The sequence below is a fragment of the Notolabrus celidotus genome, chromosome 6, assembly GCF_009762535.1.
Source record: "Notolabrus celidotus isolate fNotCel1 chromosome 6, fNotCel1.pri, whole genome shotgun sequence".
NCBI lineage: Eukaryota > Metazoa > Chordata > Actinopteri > Labriformes > Labridae > Notolabrus > Notolabrus celidotus.
The window spans coordinates 23,109,832-23,127,031 of NC_048277.1; the positions used below are offsets into that span (position 1 = coordinate 23,109,832).

The 17,200-nt window shown below is 39.9% G+C and overlaps 1 protein-coding gene across 2 annotated transcripts in view; it reads right to left on the reverse strand.

Moving 5' to 3' along the window:
- The window catches only part of megf11 (multiple EGF-like-domains 11), a 103,888-nt gene extending 93,177 nt beyond the window's left edge, over positions 1 to 10,711 (reverse strand). The window contains exon 1 of one of the 2 annotated variants that reach the window (XM_034684828.1): positions 10,469 to 10,711. The gene's annotated coding sequence lies outside the window, so the exon portion shown is untranslated. The remainder of the gene's footprint in view (positions 1 to 10,468) is intronic. The other variant, XM_034684829.1, reaches the window with a different exon arrangement.
- Between the last annotated feature and the right edge of the window lie 6,489 nt (positions 10,712 to 17,200).

The window sequence follows — 17,200 nt, forward strand, 5'->3', positions numbered from 1 at the left end:
TTGTAAGGAATCAAACAAGGCTTTATAATAAGTCACAAAGGTTGGAACCACAAGTTAAAATATTTTCTGTGTTTTTCAGATGAATGTAGAGCAGCTTTTCATAGGTTAATCCCAAAATAACTCAGAACTGTACTTACATGCAGCACTTGAGTAAATTAACCATTCAATATGACTCAAATACTTCCACTACTAAGACTAGAGTGCAGGCTAAACACCACTACTTGGTTATACAAAGCCCTGTGAGATATTAAGGAGAATCCTGAAGTAAAAAATAAGAATAATTCTGAACTTTATGTTAAATTAAGGTTTCATCTCCCGCCGCCTCCCTCTCCGGATCAATGGTTTCCTCCCACTGCTGGTGTTCCACATTAACCTTCTGGTACAAGTCTCCATCAATGACTGTAAGAGGAAGAACTCATCACCGTGATTATTAAATCTGAGAATATGCTCCTGCAGCATGTTAAACCTGGCTATTCTGCAAACGGGTGATCTCAATTTTAAAGAAACGACAGCCCCCATCAGCCGGATTTGCATTAAAGATGCATGTCCAATTTTTTGCCACCGTAACCTTTTAAATGTCCTTGAATCCACTTGAGCAAAATATGCCTACTTAGAGCGAATGCATTAAAAAAGTACAAAAGAGGGGAGTGCTCGTGCATCTGTTCAGCCTGCTTTATGAATAAACGAGAGAGATGTCCGTTTTGATCACCGGCTGGACAGACGAGGACTTAAGTATTTCACAAAAACACATGAATCTATTCAAAAGCTAGAAGAAATAAGATACAGATCAGCACAGCACAGAGTTAGGGGCTGAAGAAACAATGCACACAACTGTATTCTGGGCCTGCATGGTATGAGACAAATGTGCTGTGTGTGGTTACATTGTTCAATATTGTGATAACGATTTGAAGTAGGACGCTAAAAAGGTGATTAGTTGCAATCACTTGCTGTTACTGACTCCGTCTTTTGTTCTTCATGTTCCCAATACATGCATTTGCAGAACATCCCTTCTGGGCACAAGCAGTTTTTCATCACTAAATTGGCAGCATCTAATCTACGGGTAGCAGATAACTAGCTATGGCTTTATCTGATTGCATGAAAATACCCAGTCCTCCAACAACAGAAAAATGTATGTATCCAGAGTTATAAATCACTTCTCCATTACACAAAATATTTTGTTTACATTGTGATAAATTCAGACTTTTGCACCTTTTTTTTGTTTGTTTTTTCTGTGTGTGTATTTTTGGGCATTTTTGCCTTTAATGGATAGGACAGCTAAAGAGAGAAGAGGAACGCGGGAAGCAGAGAGCAAGGAAGGACCATAGACAGTATAAAATATGGACAAAGTATCCGTGACGTCACCCATCTGTTTCTGAAGCGCTGTTTTGAGGCCAATCGTCTGCGGCAGCCATATTGCTGCTGTCAAGCGATTGTGACGTAAAGAGGCGGGCTTTGAGCCTCCTAGCCAACAGCTACAGTGTTCCCGCCTGTCAATCAAGTTAGCTGTACCTCTCATTGGAAGACTCATAATCTCAATATCTTCAAAATTGCCTCACTAGAAAAAAATTCCCCCCCACAGCGTGTGCCGATCGAGAAATGAGCTATCCAGACTACACTCGTCTTTTGTACCAGGCTGTAAACATGTTTATTTCTGCTGTAGAGATCGTCTTTTTTGAATTGGTGTGTATGTGGTTTCCGGTACTTCCGGAGCCAGCCTCAAGCGGATCCACGATGAACTGCAGTTTTTAACACTTCCGCATTGGACTCATATTTTTAGACCGCAGGTTGCCGCTTGGGAAGGACATGCAGCAAATGGGAGCCAAACTTGCGACTGCTGCGACAAGGACTAAAACCCCTGCACATAGATCGCACGCTTAAACTGCTAAGCTCTCGGCGCCCCAGACTTTTGCACTGATTGCAAATGCTTGTGTTGTGATAGCAATGAAAGTGCGATTAATTCTGCAGTTTCACCGTAATCTCTTTCATTTAAGGTTTGTTTTGATACAAGAAATTGATGCACATAATTATGTCATATATCACAAGACTGCAATTCCAAAACAAAGAATGTATGCACTCAAACTTGCAGCAAAACAAATAACACTGTTCAGACAACCTCCCTCACTACTCAACCTTCAGCTTTTATTCTTTATTCTTTATTCAGATCCCCATTAGCTTCCACAACCTTGTCGCTAGTCTTCCTGGAGTCCACACATAACAATAAAAAACAGTCATTTACTATCACAATTCAAAACATCTTAAAGGATATAATAAAATATTGCTTAACATGAAATAAGCCATAGCAACCCTGAGAAAAATAATCTAGAAGAGAAATAGAAAATAATACAAAAAATACAGAAACAGTCAGATGATCGCAACAGATAATAATTGAGTCTATCTTAAGCTTAAAACAAATCTTTTGATTACTTTTTTAAAAGAGATTTTGTTCTTGAGTTTTCTATTAGCGATGGGGAGCATATTCCAGGCAGTAAATACTCTATATAAAACAGTTCACATCAAGGAATTTGTCCTTGGGCTTGGTAAGGCCAGGAGCTCTGGACTCACTTGACGTGTAGTGTGCTTGTGGCACGAACCTATGTACATGAATGCATATGCATGAAGTTAAAGATATTTGTTTTTATTTTTTCCTCCACAGTCAGCCAATGTAACTGATTGTGCATCTCACAGACGTTGGTACGGAGCCTTGTGCTGTATGTGCAAATGCTTCTCTGGTCGTATACAAACTAAAGTAAAATGCTCAGAGAGATTGAAGTCGGTTTGGCTACACTTCCTCAGCACCCTCACAGTTTTACAAGCTTCTCTTCCAGTGTCCATTATTCTCCTCACTCTCCTCATGGCAGCAGCAGCAGTTGCAGGAAGGACTGCCTGATGCTGCTGTGGCTGCTGGGGGGTGCCAAGTGCTCCGACCCTGTGCTCTCTGGACAGGTCTGAGTGCGAAAGCATCGCCTGTGAGGGGCCAAACGAGATGGGACACTCGGCGTGGCCGTGTGTATTATTCATGAGTCGCCCCTGTTGAGTGGGCAGTTATTCAGCATCCAAATCCCAGATGTGGTTCAATCTGTGCTCCATTCACTGTCCTGACTGCTGGCCATTGATCACAAGCAAGGTACCCGGGTGCTGAATAAGCGCAGGGCTTTATGTTATAGGGCTCAAAGCGCCTCACTGATAGCACAAAGATCCATCACTATAGACACTGGAAACGGGCCAGGGTTTGCTGGCTGGGACTGATCGGACAGGCTGAGATGCATCTACAACATTTATTAAACAGGAAGAGCACAGCAGGTGGAGATGTGGCAGTAATACTTTATATGTCAGGTATCCATGCAGCAGAGTGTATGCAAGAAAGCAGCTCTGTTTCTGCATCCAATCTCACTTCTACACAAATCAGCTGCACGAAGATTATAGACACACTAAAGTACACACACAGACACATACACTGGGATAAAATACTATAATACAGCCGCTCTTTGCGAGGAGCCAGAGGCGAGGTATCACACTCTAATAGGCATCAGAACATTAATGGACAGTTGAGCACACTGTATCATTTGTCCACTTTAATCATCAATCACACATAGGCAGCCAAATGTGGCACGACCACAACTCTTCCCCTGTCTGCATTTGTCAGAGTGATGATCAACCCTCATTGATCATGTTGCTGGATTACTGTTTAATATGAAAGGTGCATAATAATCACCATGTCAGTTTACTTGGACAAAGAGGGATCACTGTTGAAACACCCAAGTAACATTCTTCCAGCCTCAGGATCAGGTCAGTGTTTTATGGTTTAAATTCATTATTACACTCATTTAGGCTTTTTCAAAATTCATTTCCAATCAGAGCTTCCTCTCGTTGGCAAAAGTCACTTTTGATTAAATTTTGTTAGATGAAAAGAAAAATTCAGAGAAGATTTAATACAGTGAGAAAAGTTCGCACTACAGGATGATGGCCAAACTGGGACACAGACTTCAGCAGGGGTGACATTAAATATGTTCAACACATAATGAAAAGCATTTTGACCCCTATTTTTATACTTTATCCTACATGTGGGTATCTAAAAGATGTTATTTACCTGTGTTTTATGTTTTTACTTTGGAAAGTAACACATAAGAGAGGCAATACTTAGCTCTACTCAACAGTTTTTATGCAGTACCTTTCATACACAAAAGTATGAGCCCAAAGGGCTTCACAACAAGAGAGAAAAAAGGATATATGGACAGAAAAAGTTATAATAATAAAAAATGTAAATATTTAAAAAAAAATAACTAAAATCAAGAGTAAAAAAAGTTAAATAAATAGAATTCAGAAAAATCCATTAAAACCAGAAATTTTTGAACAACTTTTCTATAGATAGACTAACAGTTGGAACGATTATCTTTTAAAGTTGAAGAGTTACCAGATCTTCATTATTAACTAACAACTACAGTTTAAATTGTATTATCATGTTTTTTTGTTTTTATTTTTTATTTTGTATCTATTTGTGCTTTTGTTTATTTTCATTCTCACTATTTTGTTGCAATTTTATTTGTCTTTTATTGTATTTTTTTTTCTTTCTGTTTGCTGACTGAAGCAGATACACAATTGTAAATGTATGAATGTTGCAAAAAGGTGAAAAAAGCAATACAATTGTAAATCATAAAAAAAATAAAAAACAAAAAAACCCAGAACATTTTAAATAAAACAAAATACCAAAAACTATTGTGAAGTCAATAAAAACTATGACTTATCCCTTCAACCACTCTGAGTGTTAAGCCAGATTAACAAGGTAGGTCTTAAGTTTCCTTTTAAAAACACTAAGAGAGCTTGCTGCTTTAACATCCAAAAGGTACAGAGTTCTAGAGTTCTAGAGTTCTAGAGACTAAAAACAGAAAGCTCTCCTCTCTCTCTTTCCGGTGCTTGTGGGGGACACGTGGGACATTTAAAAGGGAAGCATTTGAAGCAAGCACTTTAATCTAGAGTACGACCAATTTATGGGCCCGACCAATTATTTGGGCCATCATTTTGAAATAATCTTCATTGAGTGGACCTGAAGGGGGCGCAGAGGATGTAGATGAAATAATCTTCATTGTCCAATGCCTGTGCTCACTGCTCACAAGGCCAATTTGAAAAATAAACAAATAACGTCTGCAGACACTGCAGGCAGTCTTGCAAATGTAGCAGCTGTTGAGCAGTGTTAACATTAACCTAAATGATAACGAGTTTTCCCCCATTCTATATATATCAGTGTATCAAAACTAAAACAGTCCTGGCTGCTTTTTAATATAAATTATGTCATGATTTTTAGAATAATGCAGTTTAATATTGTTTCTTACATAAATATCAGTCATGTCCTGAATTATATAGCATAACCAAATGTATTTTTCTATTGCATACATTAAATCCATCAAACATTCATCTAAAACATGTTACCGGCTAAAATAACTATGTATGCTGGATTGTAATCTGCATGGAATAATCAATGTTTGTATTATTAAATTGTCGTATTTTATCAAATGCATAAAGACAACAACAGTGTGATATCAGTATCATATATCATTAGCCATTAGCCAACCTGTTATTATTAATTATCAGCAGTTGAAATGCCGATATGGGGCGACCACTATTTGAATGTAATTTTTTCTGTCCAAAGTCACAGTTTGAAGCAGTAATGAAAGGAAAATGCTACATTGAAATACAAAAAAAAGCCACTAGCAGCCTGTTGCAACACAGTTAAAGAATGTATCTGACTTGTGGACTATCTCTGACAACACAAATACCCAACCAATAACCCCCCCCCCTGGAAACTCTCCTGGAGATGGGATATTTTTGAGTTATTTTAACCTCTGTTGATCCAGAATGAGTTTTGTTTGGACTCTGAATTTTCTTTATAAGCAAGTGGTCCTCTTTTTCTGTCAGAGTCATGATATATCCTCTACATTTCTTTTTATGGGATTTGAATACAAAGGATTAAATCCATTTCAACTCATTTCCTAACATTTTAAAAGTGCACCCCGGCAACTTTTCAATGCTTTCAGATGAACATTAAAAATTGAATTCTGCATGTTTCTCAGAGAACCATGTTTCAATTCTCCACCGCCGCTCGACAACCTCAGTTCTCCAAAGAAAAGATTTGCCCGAATTTATTATGCTCACTGAACATCTTCTGGTTCCTCCTCAGTCTAAACAAGTGATTAACTCATTCTCAGACTCTACAGTAATTAGGAATAAAAGCTTTTACAACTCTGCAAATGTACAGCAGTGAGTAAACTGCATAAAGAGCGTATATGCCTGCGATGGAGAGTGGAGCTTTTGCTGTCTAAAGCATAATGATGAATAATAGCCTTATCAACAAAGCACAACACATCCCAACACGCTGAGATCTTATCACTGCTCATTTCCTCAGCTCGTGTGTTTCCTGTATCTCCAGTGGAAAATGTGTTGTGTTGTCCTTGCACTGTAGCTGACAGCCTGCTCATGTCAAAAGACTCAGGCTTTATGGCATTGGTCCATGCACAAGACAAGAGAGAGAGGGAGAGAAAAGTGGCAGGTGTAAGCAGATGTATCAGCACTATTTGCAAAAAGTCACCAGATTCCCACTGGGGACATGCTTGTCATTAAAACAAACAAGAAAAGAACTGATGAGTGCATTAATCAGAGAGGGGCGAGCATCGATGGGGAGCTGTTGTCCGCTGCGTTTCCTCCCCAGGAGCGCCCACACCTGAGGGAGGGGGGATTAACGCAGCTCCACGCCGGCGCTCCTGTATCTGAAATCTGCCTGAGCTCATCGTTTCTGCTCCTCGCTAAGAGGCTGTGGCTGGATATCAGGCTCGGGAAATCTATTCCCCTGCAGAGCGCTGGCTGACCGACATCAATGCCGTGCATTGTCGAATTATTAATTAAATGCATGCAAGCATAATCAGATGCAGACATGGTCGCACCTTTGGGACAGCTCACATAGAATTGAAGCTGAATCTAAATTGCAGATTTTTAATTTTCCAATGCCAGCTAGCTTTGCTGTTTTAGAAGCAGAAGCTTGTGGCCTTAAAAATTTAGCATCACTTTGCACTTTGTTGCAATGCACAACATGCACAGCCATGATTTGACTCCAAAATGCAGCCCCACAAGAAGAGGAAGTGCATGACAAAAAGGAGTTAAACAAGCCAGTGTGTGCCTTTGCAGTACAACAACAGAGTATAGGCTGCAGCATAAATGTGTTTACATACTCAAGTAGGAGATAAGAAGTAGGTTCAAGCTGCTACTATTGTTTTCATTCCCTCTCTACAGACGGGTAGAATGTAAATGCCACAGCTTTCAGAAGTAAAACAAAGTCCAGGTCCTGCCTCCATATATTTCATTAACTTCTGTTAATATAGTTGCCATGGCTCCGGGGTATTTGCTCGATGCTCAGTGCACTTTTGCTGAAATAATAAGATCTATCAGTCAGCGTGGAGCAAAAACAGCTTAATTTGCAGAATAAAGGTCATTGGTGCTGTTCCTTCTGAGGGGCTCTGACAGCAAACAGTGTTCACAACAACAAAGTCTGGGAGAAACTCTGCCTCAGAGTATTACATTACAGTACAGTGTTCACATGTGGTAGAGTAAAGAGTTAGAATGCTGAGCTGATTATGATGATTCGCCCTTGTGAACTGGACCCAACTCATTTATTATGTTATTGCACACTCGCACTGTATGCAATGCCTATCACGATGCACACTGCCAACAACACAATTAGCCTGTGGGACGAACTACTGCTCAGCATATGTGCGTATGAATCCTTCTAAATCTTTTAATTCACATGTGATTAAGAGAATATTGAGCACGCATGGGTGCAATCCAGCTGCTCACCCAGTGTAATTGCATGTATTGGATGTTTAAAGAATGACTTAGTGTGTCCTCTGAACAAAACAAAAGTTGAAATTAAACTTGAATCTAATATTTTCACCCGTTATATGCTGCCTAAACTGTGAATTCATATTCCAATCATGGAAAGCAGTTCCCCCCTTGTTAGCCAGAGAATCTGTCCTTGTGCAGTGAGAAAGCTGTCAGCCCTCCACAGCCACTCTTTCATTAATCAGCACTAATTAAACATATTGACTGAGCCAAACATCAGGATTTCCACATGAAGGGTTTACTACACTGTAAAGCACAGACAATGAAAAAAACAAAAGCACAAGCCACTTATGTGCCCTTGAAGGATTCTTCGCTTTGGAGGAGCTCAGAAAATGAGACAAAGATGTGTCTGCTTGCTTCTCATTAAATAACGTGAGAATGTGCGGGCGTCTCCGTGGCAAATGTCGTCCTTGGCTCGACTGAGAGCCGAAGCCACTGAAGTTGAACTGAGTATCAATTTGTTTTCTGGCTGCATGACTGCTCATCGCTGGAAAAAAGTTATATGAAATCACAGCTTGAACCAACCCTAAACCCTGGAGGACCACCGCACAGTTTACAACAACCACCTACAGATCGCAAGTTTCAATAAATGAGCACTTCATGAGAACTTTGAAGCTCACTGAACATGTTACAGCACTTTTAAGTGCACGCCCATCCTCAAACAGACTGACAATACTGTATGTGGCCTCAATACACTCACCATACCTTTTTGACCGGACAGATGCTTTGCGTACAGACGATAAAAGTAGAGTTTTTTACAGAGATATTCACTTAAAATTAGAAAGGTTCTGCAAACTTAAAACAGATTGAGTCGTTTTATTGTCCAAGCACACTAGGTTTCTCCTGTAAAATGGATAAAATCCTAATTTAATTCCTAATCACAAAAAACATAATTAAAGACCACTATTTTCTCTAAAAAGAAATGCACAACTGTTCCTTTTTCATGCTTTAGTGGGACTTGACATTTTGAAAATACAAACATAAGCAGCCTGAATCCCAGCAAACAAACAAAAACAACAAGAAATGTTAGTGCACTTCATCTGATATGGTCAAAGGATGCGCTAAGTTTTAAACTTGCCCTGTGCGATGCTTCAGAGGACCAAAAGATGTTTTGATTTTGAAACTAGTCACCAGACTTCTTAACACAAAGGCATGCAGTAACTGTCAGCCCTAACACAAGTAAGGAAGAGATATTTTCTATATTTCTGCATGTGGATGTTCTGTTTATCTTGGTATCTTGTTTGAATTGGGAGTGGACTAAAGATGTACACATTATATTATCCCGAGAAACCAGACTCTAAGAAATAAAGTCATCAAATGGTGACAAAGAGCACATAAATCTAAATTGCAAAGGCAAGGTTTTAGTGTAAACAGAGTGTCAGGCCCAGGGTCAAAACACAGTCTGTGCTGCTGTAATGCCAAGGTGCATTTATGATAAATGACTTTATGACAAATTGCTATAATGCCAGGAAGCCATGCAGAGCATGTAGGCTACAATGTATGCAGAGCTCAGACAGAGCAAAACAACAGCCTCTACTGTAGGGCTCTGGCTGATTTAAAGAGAGGGTGTGTGCGTGTCACCTAATGTATCTGCCAGTGATTTGATAAAAAACATTGATTCTACAGAAGCTGTCTCAGTCTGTTTATTTCTCCACAAAGGAAATCAACAGCAGTAATGATTTCATTAACAAGCCATGGTGCAGTTCTGCTCATTGACTGATAGACTAATTCAAGTTTAATCAGGTGCTTTAGCCTGCACTCTGTTGTCATCTAGTGGCTCAAAGGTGAAACAACAGTCTGCATGTGCTCTTTAGTCTGGACTGAATCAAAGGGTTCATCACAGCTGCTGGGTTCTCTCCTCATCCTTTGCTTTCAGGGACACGAACTGATGTTAAATGCTCATTGACTAATTGATCCAAGAGTGGGAGACACAGCAACATAGAGGCAAATGTCAAATGCTACATTTCATATAGGAACTAGAGTAATGATCAGGATCAGGCATCAAAGTTATCAGAAACAGGGAAACCACTGCTACAAATCCATACAACTTACACTGAAGCAGTCAAGTCAGACACATCCTTTATAAACACACTTCTACACCACTGCCATCCACTGCACCATAAGCCCTCAAATCTCATACAATAATAGTTTTCAAAACAGAACATAAAGGATAAGAAGCATGTTTAAAGCACACGTACATGGCTGCAGGGGATTATAAAACTCTCGGGATGATACAGCCCTTTTCTTTGGCACAGCATACACATTTCCACGGGATAGACTCGCCAATAGCCTAATTAAATAGAAAGCACAATTTGTCACATCAACCAGCCAACAGCAGCGCTCTCCAACCGGCTGCAGACTGCATGCACCTTAAGTTACAGCGAGCCGCTTCCATAACATAAACAGACATATCACCAAAAACAATGAGTTTACGTCCTTTAAACAAACATCTGCAAAGCTGCTCAGCACCGCAGGGACGCTGGAGGGAGGATGCACGTCAGTCGTAGATTCATTAGCTTTCTCTTCCGATTAAATCAAGTCTGTTTTCTCGTTTTTTTAATGAATCAAATGCATTTGAACTCACCTCCCAGGAGACTTGAGGTTTAAAGTTATCGCACACAGATAAACAGCATTCAGCGGGTCCACGGTGCAACACGGTCTCCCATATTTCTGAGCGCGTAAAAGTCAAAATGCAGGCAGAGAACAGAGCAGGTAGTTTTCTGGAGTTTAAACACAGCGAAGTCAGGTGTTAATGAGAGGACCCGCCGCCTGCTTCCTCTCTCTTCTCTCTCCTCTACTTCACTGCGTGAAGCAGCGCGGCCCACTTTAAACTCTGGTGACGTCATGGGCGCTGATGCTGAGGCTGCCCCCCTATCACCTCTCCTCCTCCCCTATAACCAAAACCCTAACCCTCCAACACAATGTCTCCCTCTCAAACTAAATCTTTAAATAAAAGGCTACTTTGAAATTTGAGAGATTTCCCACTTCGACAGACTCGATGAACAGGCAAACAAACCTGTGGAACACTTGAACAAAAAGAAAGTGTCTCTTTTTACATCTATTAAAAAAGTCTACTTGCCAAACATGGCAGCAACTTTCAGAATCCTATAAAATCAAAGTGGGTAAATTGCCTGGAACAGGGTAATCATTATAATTATACCCTATATCTTTCTGCAAGAGTGAACACTTCAGTTCTCCTCTCAACCAGGAGAAAAGATGAAGCCTGATCAGATAAACTGAGCTCTCCCTTTAGCATTCAGATGACTGCTGGAGCCAGGGGGTGGCCAGAGGTGGCCATGGCCACCTCTGAAAACTGATTGGCCACCCTGAAATTCTTAAACATGATTGGCTATTTGCCATGTCAGAGGCACTACTTATATTTAAATCAGCTATTGTGTTTCAGCACGCTGCAGAGACAGTAGTTTCTGTGGATCTGAATATTGTTTTTGTTGATGCTTTGACTTTGGACAATCATCTTCATTTTGAGTCCTTAAAGAGTTCAGTTCAGCATACTTAAATGTTGACACTCTGTTGAGTTACATGTTTAATGTTAATGTTAGAAATCTAGAAAAATGTAAAATTTGTTAAATTATTTTATAAAAAGAAGTTAAAGTAGATGTGATTATTGGAAGTAACCCTCCTAGGTTTGGGGTAAGCCCCTAATGTTTTTCACACCTGGCCAACCCTTCAACAGTCAGTGCCCCAGTTTGGCCACCCAAGTGAAAACTGTGTTGCTCCACCACTGGCTAGAGCTCCTTCGTACTGAATTTAGGCTACTATCACTTCCCATTGAATGATTTATGCTCCTGTTTACAGATGAAGTTGGCATATTATTAATGGCAGAAAGTCTTTGTGTTTTTGCATCTGACCAACTTCACACGTTGTAATCTTAAATCTTAAATATCATTGTGGTAAAACAAAATTGGAAACAATGCAATAAATCTGGAAGCCTTGAAATGTCTTATTTTTCCTCAACAGTTATCTCCAACGTGGCACACAGAAATGTTTCCGGTTTTTACAAATAAATATGACCCAAACAAGTATTGCATATTAAGAGATAAGGAAGAACCAACATTCATCAGATAAAATGTAATCAGAGTGCTTTGTAACTATACAAAAGTAATCTGATTAAATCGTGTTGATTTTTGAGTTACTTTGTGAGTGTACCAGTATTGGCAACCAGCAATAGCCTTGAACCAACAACCTTCTCACAATGAGGCAGTAGTCCAAACCACCACACTACCATGCTGCAGTTCAATGCGTATGTGTTTGGGTTTATGTACTTTCCAGTGCATGGATGTGATTCAAAATCCCAGTCAACTATAGAATTCCATACAGATTTTCCCCATTTGGGATTCAAATCTTGTAGCAGCTGGCTTAAAGGCATGCGAGCCACCGTGCAGTATTCACTTGTTGGCTAATTGACTGTAAAGTTCATTATTGTAGTTCAAATTTATAGTGTGTGTTCCAGTGGAAGAAAGCCAGAGCACTCAAACTGCAAAATAGGAAGACCATGGCCATGATTCAGACTCTGAACCAGTCTGCTGTGAAGCAGCAGTGTTAACCACTGCTCCAAGGTGCCACTTGGAAAATGTCACCGGTTGACTTCAAGTACATTTTGGTAGTTTGAAACCATGGTCTAAGTTCCAGCGGTAGAAAGCCACTGCCTTTGCACAGCAAGATCTTCGCTGGGATTAGAACTCTAAACCGGTGTACTGTGAGGCAGCAGTGCTGACCACCACTCTAACGCACCACCTGGTAGTTTTCCCTTGTTTAGGTTAAAAGACTTTAAAGTACATTCTGAAGTTCAAAATGCCAAACTACTTGCTGCACAAAGAAAGAGCCAGGCCTAGGTTTGAACTCTGAACCTGCTCACTGTATGCTGTTAGTGCTAACCACAACTCCACTATGCCACCTTGCAGGACCTTTCTTTAAAGCTAGTAAACCATGCTACCTCAAGATGAGCGGGACCCCTCAAGAATTAAAACATGGAACCTGCTCTCAGTTAGGCATCAGTGTTAACCACACTAACATGCCACTTCACAGGGCCTATTTACTCAGGTTTTAGTAGTTCACATTCATGGTTGCTCCCAAACACAGTCCAGATTGCACTGGTAGGGTAGTCAGAAAAATCTTGCTCCAAACAAGTGGACTAATGCTGGGGTTTGAATCTGCTAGTTGCTCACTGAGGTGTTCAGGTTTACCTTCTTTGCAGTAGAAAGTTCCAGTACTTTCCACATTTTTATTTGCACTCATACCATCTTCAGCCCAATGCCTAAGGTAGCTTAACTTCTCTGTTCCTTAGAGCTTCATTTTCTTGTATGTGTATTGACTGTCTCTTCAATAAATTTATCAGAAACACTTTGGTGTTTTTCAGTCAGTCCAGCATTCACTGTCACCCTGCTGTAAATACTCACTAATGCACCAAAGGTATAACCGCCCAATGCTGAAAATAGTCCCCAAAAGATTCTACATTTACAGACATATCATCAGGTTTCATTGAAGCACTCAACTTTTAAAGTATGTTCTTTTTATGAAACTATTAATGACTCTTGAAGGTGTCATCAAAGGGATACATGGGCAGCCAACACATACTTTTTTGACCAGAGGTTTTCTTTAGGTGAACTCAGATGTGTGAAAGAGAACATACAAGATACAGCAAGTTTAACAAGACCAAAGAAATGAAGCCAAAAAAACAAAAACTTTTAATGTAATATATTTTTTCCAAAGCTTCACTTGTAATTTCTTTGAATCTAAAAGCAGCACAAATCCAGCACGGCTCTCAGATTTGAAGTCACCTACAGCACCAATCAACACCTCAGCAGCCTCTCAATTCTTGTTATTTGCTACAGCAAAAACTCTGCTTATCCACTCAACTGTTTCAAAATGCACTTTTAAAAAAGTTTTCATAGCCAATTAGTCCCTGAGCTATCACAGAGGAAAAAGACTGTCTCACTTTTTTTTGGAGACATCCCTGAGTTCTTCTGTTCAATGTCAAACACCACTAATCCCTGATATAACACCTTGAATCCTTCATGTGTTACTTCTATGAAAGAAACACTTGGAAGGTCAATATCTGACTCTGGAGTGAGCCCCTCATCTCCCACTGACAAGTTAAATATAATTGCGACTAGAAAAGAGAGGACACTTAACCTGGCACATTAAGTCAGCAGGGAAGAAGTAAGCCCCCTTGTGAAAACACTTCAAGCGTGTGTAATGTCCTGAGAGCAGATGTATTATTCCTCAAATCTACTGAGTATCAAATATGTAAGTGTTAATCATGAAGAGAAAAGGCATCTGTGAGTGTTGTTAACAATATGATTTGATGCTTCTTCAAGAGGCATTTATGTGGAGTTTTATTGTCCCTGTTGATGACAGTGAAGCTTATTGTTTATAGAGCTATTAATTATTTGAAGTGTGAATTATACAAGGGATTGTTCTCCATATGAATTAATCAGTTGTTGTGTTAAATGTCAAAAAGTAGTGTTGCAGTTTTTCTCAGTCGCTTTGGTACATTTCTCAGATCAGAATTGAAATTCTTAAAACTACTTGTTCAAATCATTGCGTCACTTGTGCACATCAAAAAAGCAGTTTATTATTTCTTTGAACAAGTTGCAAATGCTTTGGTACATCCATGCAAATGATTATGTACAATTCTCTACTGTTTCCTACATTATCAAGTGCTTATGTCATGTTGATCAAAATCTATTATAATGGGTCTCTGTTGAACAGTCTCACCCTCCACAGCATTAAGGCATTAGTTCATCACATAAGTCTTCACATGCAAAATGGTTGAACATGTTGTCAGAATATATCAGTCATATTTCTGTACATTTACATCAGATTTTTTTTTAATCTGTCCTGAATTGGTAAATTGCTCCCAGGTGAATCTTGACTTTCTCTAACGAAGGGAAATGTGTGAAGCATTAGATCAACCAATGATCAGGTGCATCTCATGAACCATCAACTGGCAAGTATATATATGGCCGGAGCACAACACAATGTTACAATGTCTGAAAATGAAAGAACAAGAAATTGGACTGGGTCAACAGCCAGACAAAAGAAGAAGAGGAAGAGGAGTGAGGCTGCGTGGTGGAGGAGTTGGGAGGCAAAATAGAGGAAGAGGCAGAGGACATATGCGCGTTCCTGATGAGATAAGAGCCACACTTGTAGACCACGTTCTCAATCATGGGCTTACAATGGCTGAGGCTGGTCGAAGGGTGCAGCCAAATGTTGGGAGAACAATGTCCTCCATCATTCAGACTGGGTGCTCTCTTTTTCTTTCTGTATTGCAATGACATGGTCCGTCAACAAATTCAAGTACAAACAGTAAAAGCGTAAATGTGAATCTTGTCCAGTCTCTTGCAATCAATCTCCCACATACACTAAGGTGTAACTTACAATTTACTATAACTGTGATCAAAACTTTAGCCATAGTTTACATCAGAACGTCCCTCCAGAGTACACTGTTATATTGACAACATGACTAAGCAATTTGACTGTCTTATCCGTACACAATGACACAAGGACTTGTCCTTCTGGTGGCACTGACATGTTCATTGACACAGATGTTAAATTTTGAGAGATGAACTAAGGATTTTGAGCAAGATACTGGCTTTTGCAGGTAATCCATGGTGTTTTGCTATTTGTACGAATTGTTTTGAGAAATGCACTTACTGTTTTGCAAATGTCGAGGATGATTTTGAGAAATGTACCAAAGCGACTGAGAAAAACTGTAACAGGCAGAAACCTCCAGCAGAACCAGACTCATGTTAGATAGCTATCTGCCTCGACGGTGTTTGAGAGAGGGATAGAGGTAGATGCAAAGATAGAGATGATAGTGGTGAGACGGATAGTAGTAGTTGTAGCAGCTGGAGCCTGGCACGTCCACAGCAGCAGCAGTATTTGTCATAGAAACAGCAGATGTTGTGGACCTTCAAATGATCCATAATACATTTATTACTGAATCAAACATGTTTGGTTTACACACTAACTCAGATCATGATGTGTTTTGGATCTAAGATCTGAAATTCTCAAATCTCTTGTGAGAACATTTAGCTGTTTATGAAACAGACTGAATGCATCTATATGACCTACTAAAAATGATCCACAGCAACAAGAGCGCTATTTCTATATTATCCTTAATGCCTGTAACAACTGCTGCTGTAGGTGTGGTGCCGAAATCACTGCTGAAAAAGCCTTCGTAAAATATTTTCCACTGCAAAGATCCACCATTAGTGATGTGTTTGGTTGTTCAAAGACAGCATAAGATTTTTCTGAAAACACATCTTACACATGTTCAGGATAAGATTAGCAATCAGATTAGAGGCACCACTTTGTCTACAGGGGGCTTCAAAAATGATGCAAACAAGTAAGACAGCCTTTGAAATGTACTGACTGGATTGTTGTGGTAGAGATTAAAACAGAATAAATAACAAGTATTAGAGTGCACTGGCCTAGTTTTTAGTTAGACTGTTTATAAATGTACATCTGTCATGAACTTTTCACCATATAGTCTATCCCTCCACATCAGCCCTGCAGTATTCCTTGCAGTGTGCTCCTCTTACGCGTGTGTTCCTGTCTCCATTGTTCTCAAGCACTTGTTCTGCCTCAGTTCATCTGAGTGTTGGACTTCAGTTTTCTCTACTTTTATCAGAAATGTGTTTGCAGTCACATTCAGCACAAGCGGTCCTCTGAGTGCCGTCTTTGGCTCGGCTCCAGATGAACCACATCTGCCTAAAAGTAAAAGAAGACACAGCTGCCTTTGCCTCTGTATTAACATGCCGAGTTATCTTACCCAAACAGAAGGGCCCGGCTCCACCTTCCCTTTGCTGGCTAGCTGGGGGACATTTTGTTCTGTCTGAAACATAAAAAATCCAACACACCACTCAAGAATCTCCACACAAATCCCTTTTTTTGGAGAAATCCTCTCCTCAAGTAATTTGCTGTTTCCCTCCTTTTGTTTTCTTTTGATCCTTTTAATGCAGGGGTTATTATCTTTTTGAAGATTTGCATCCTTGATAATGATGAAGGCAAGACAAAACACATTACCTTGAGCACATTGCAAGCATTTAGATTGCACAAAATACTCAGAAAGCTGTCTGCTCTCGTCTGCACCTGGGAGGGACACTTCAGGTGAAGGGAAAAATGACTAAACAGGCCAACACCTGATAATTAAGTCCATGTGTTGCAGGTGATTCCCTTGAAAGTGGCAGAGGGAGGGAATTTCAAACACTCTACATAAGATTCAAACACTCAATATTCAAGAGCTGAAAGTGTACACTTGTCCCACCATGGCTGTCCCTTCTTTTCTGCT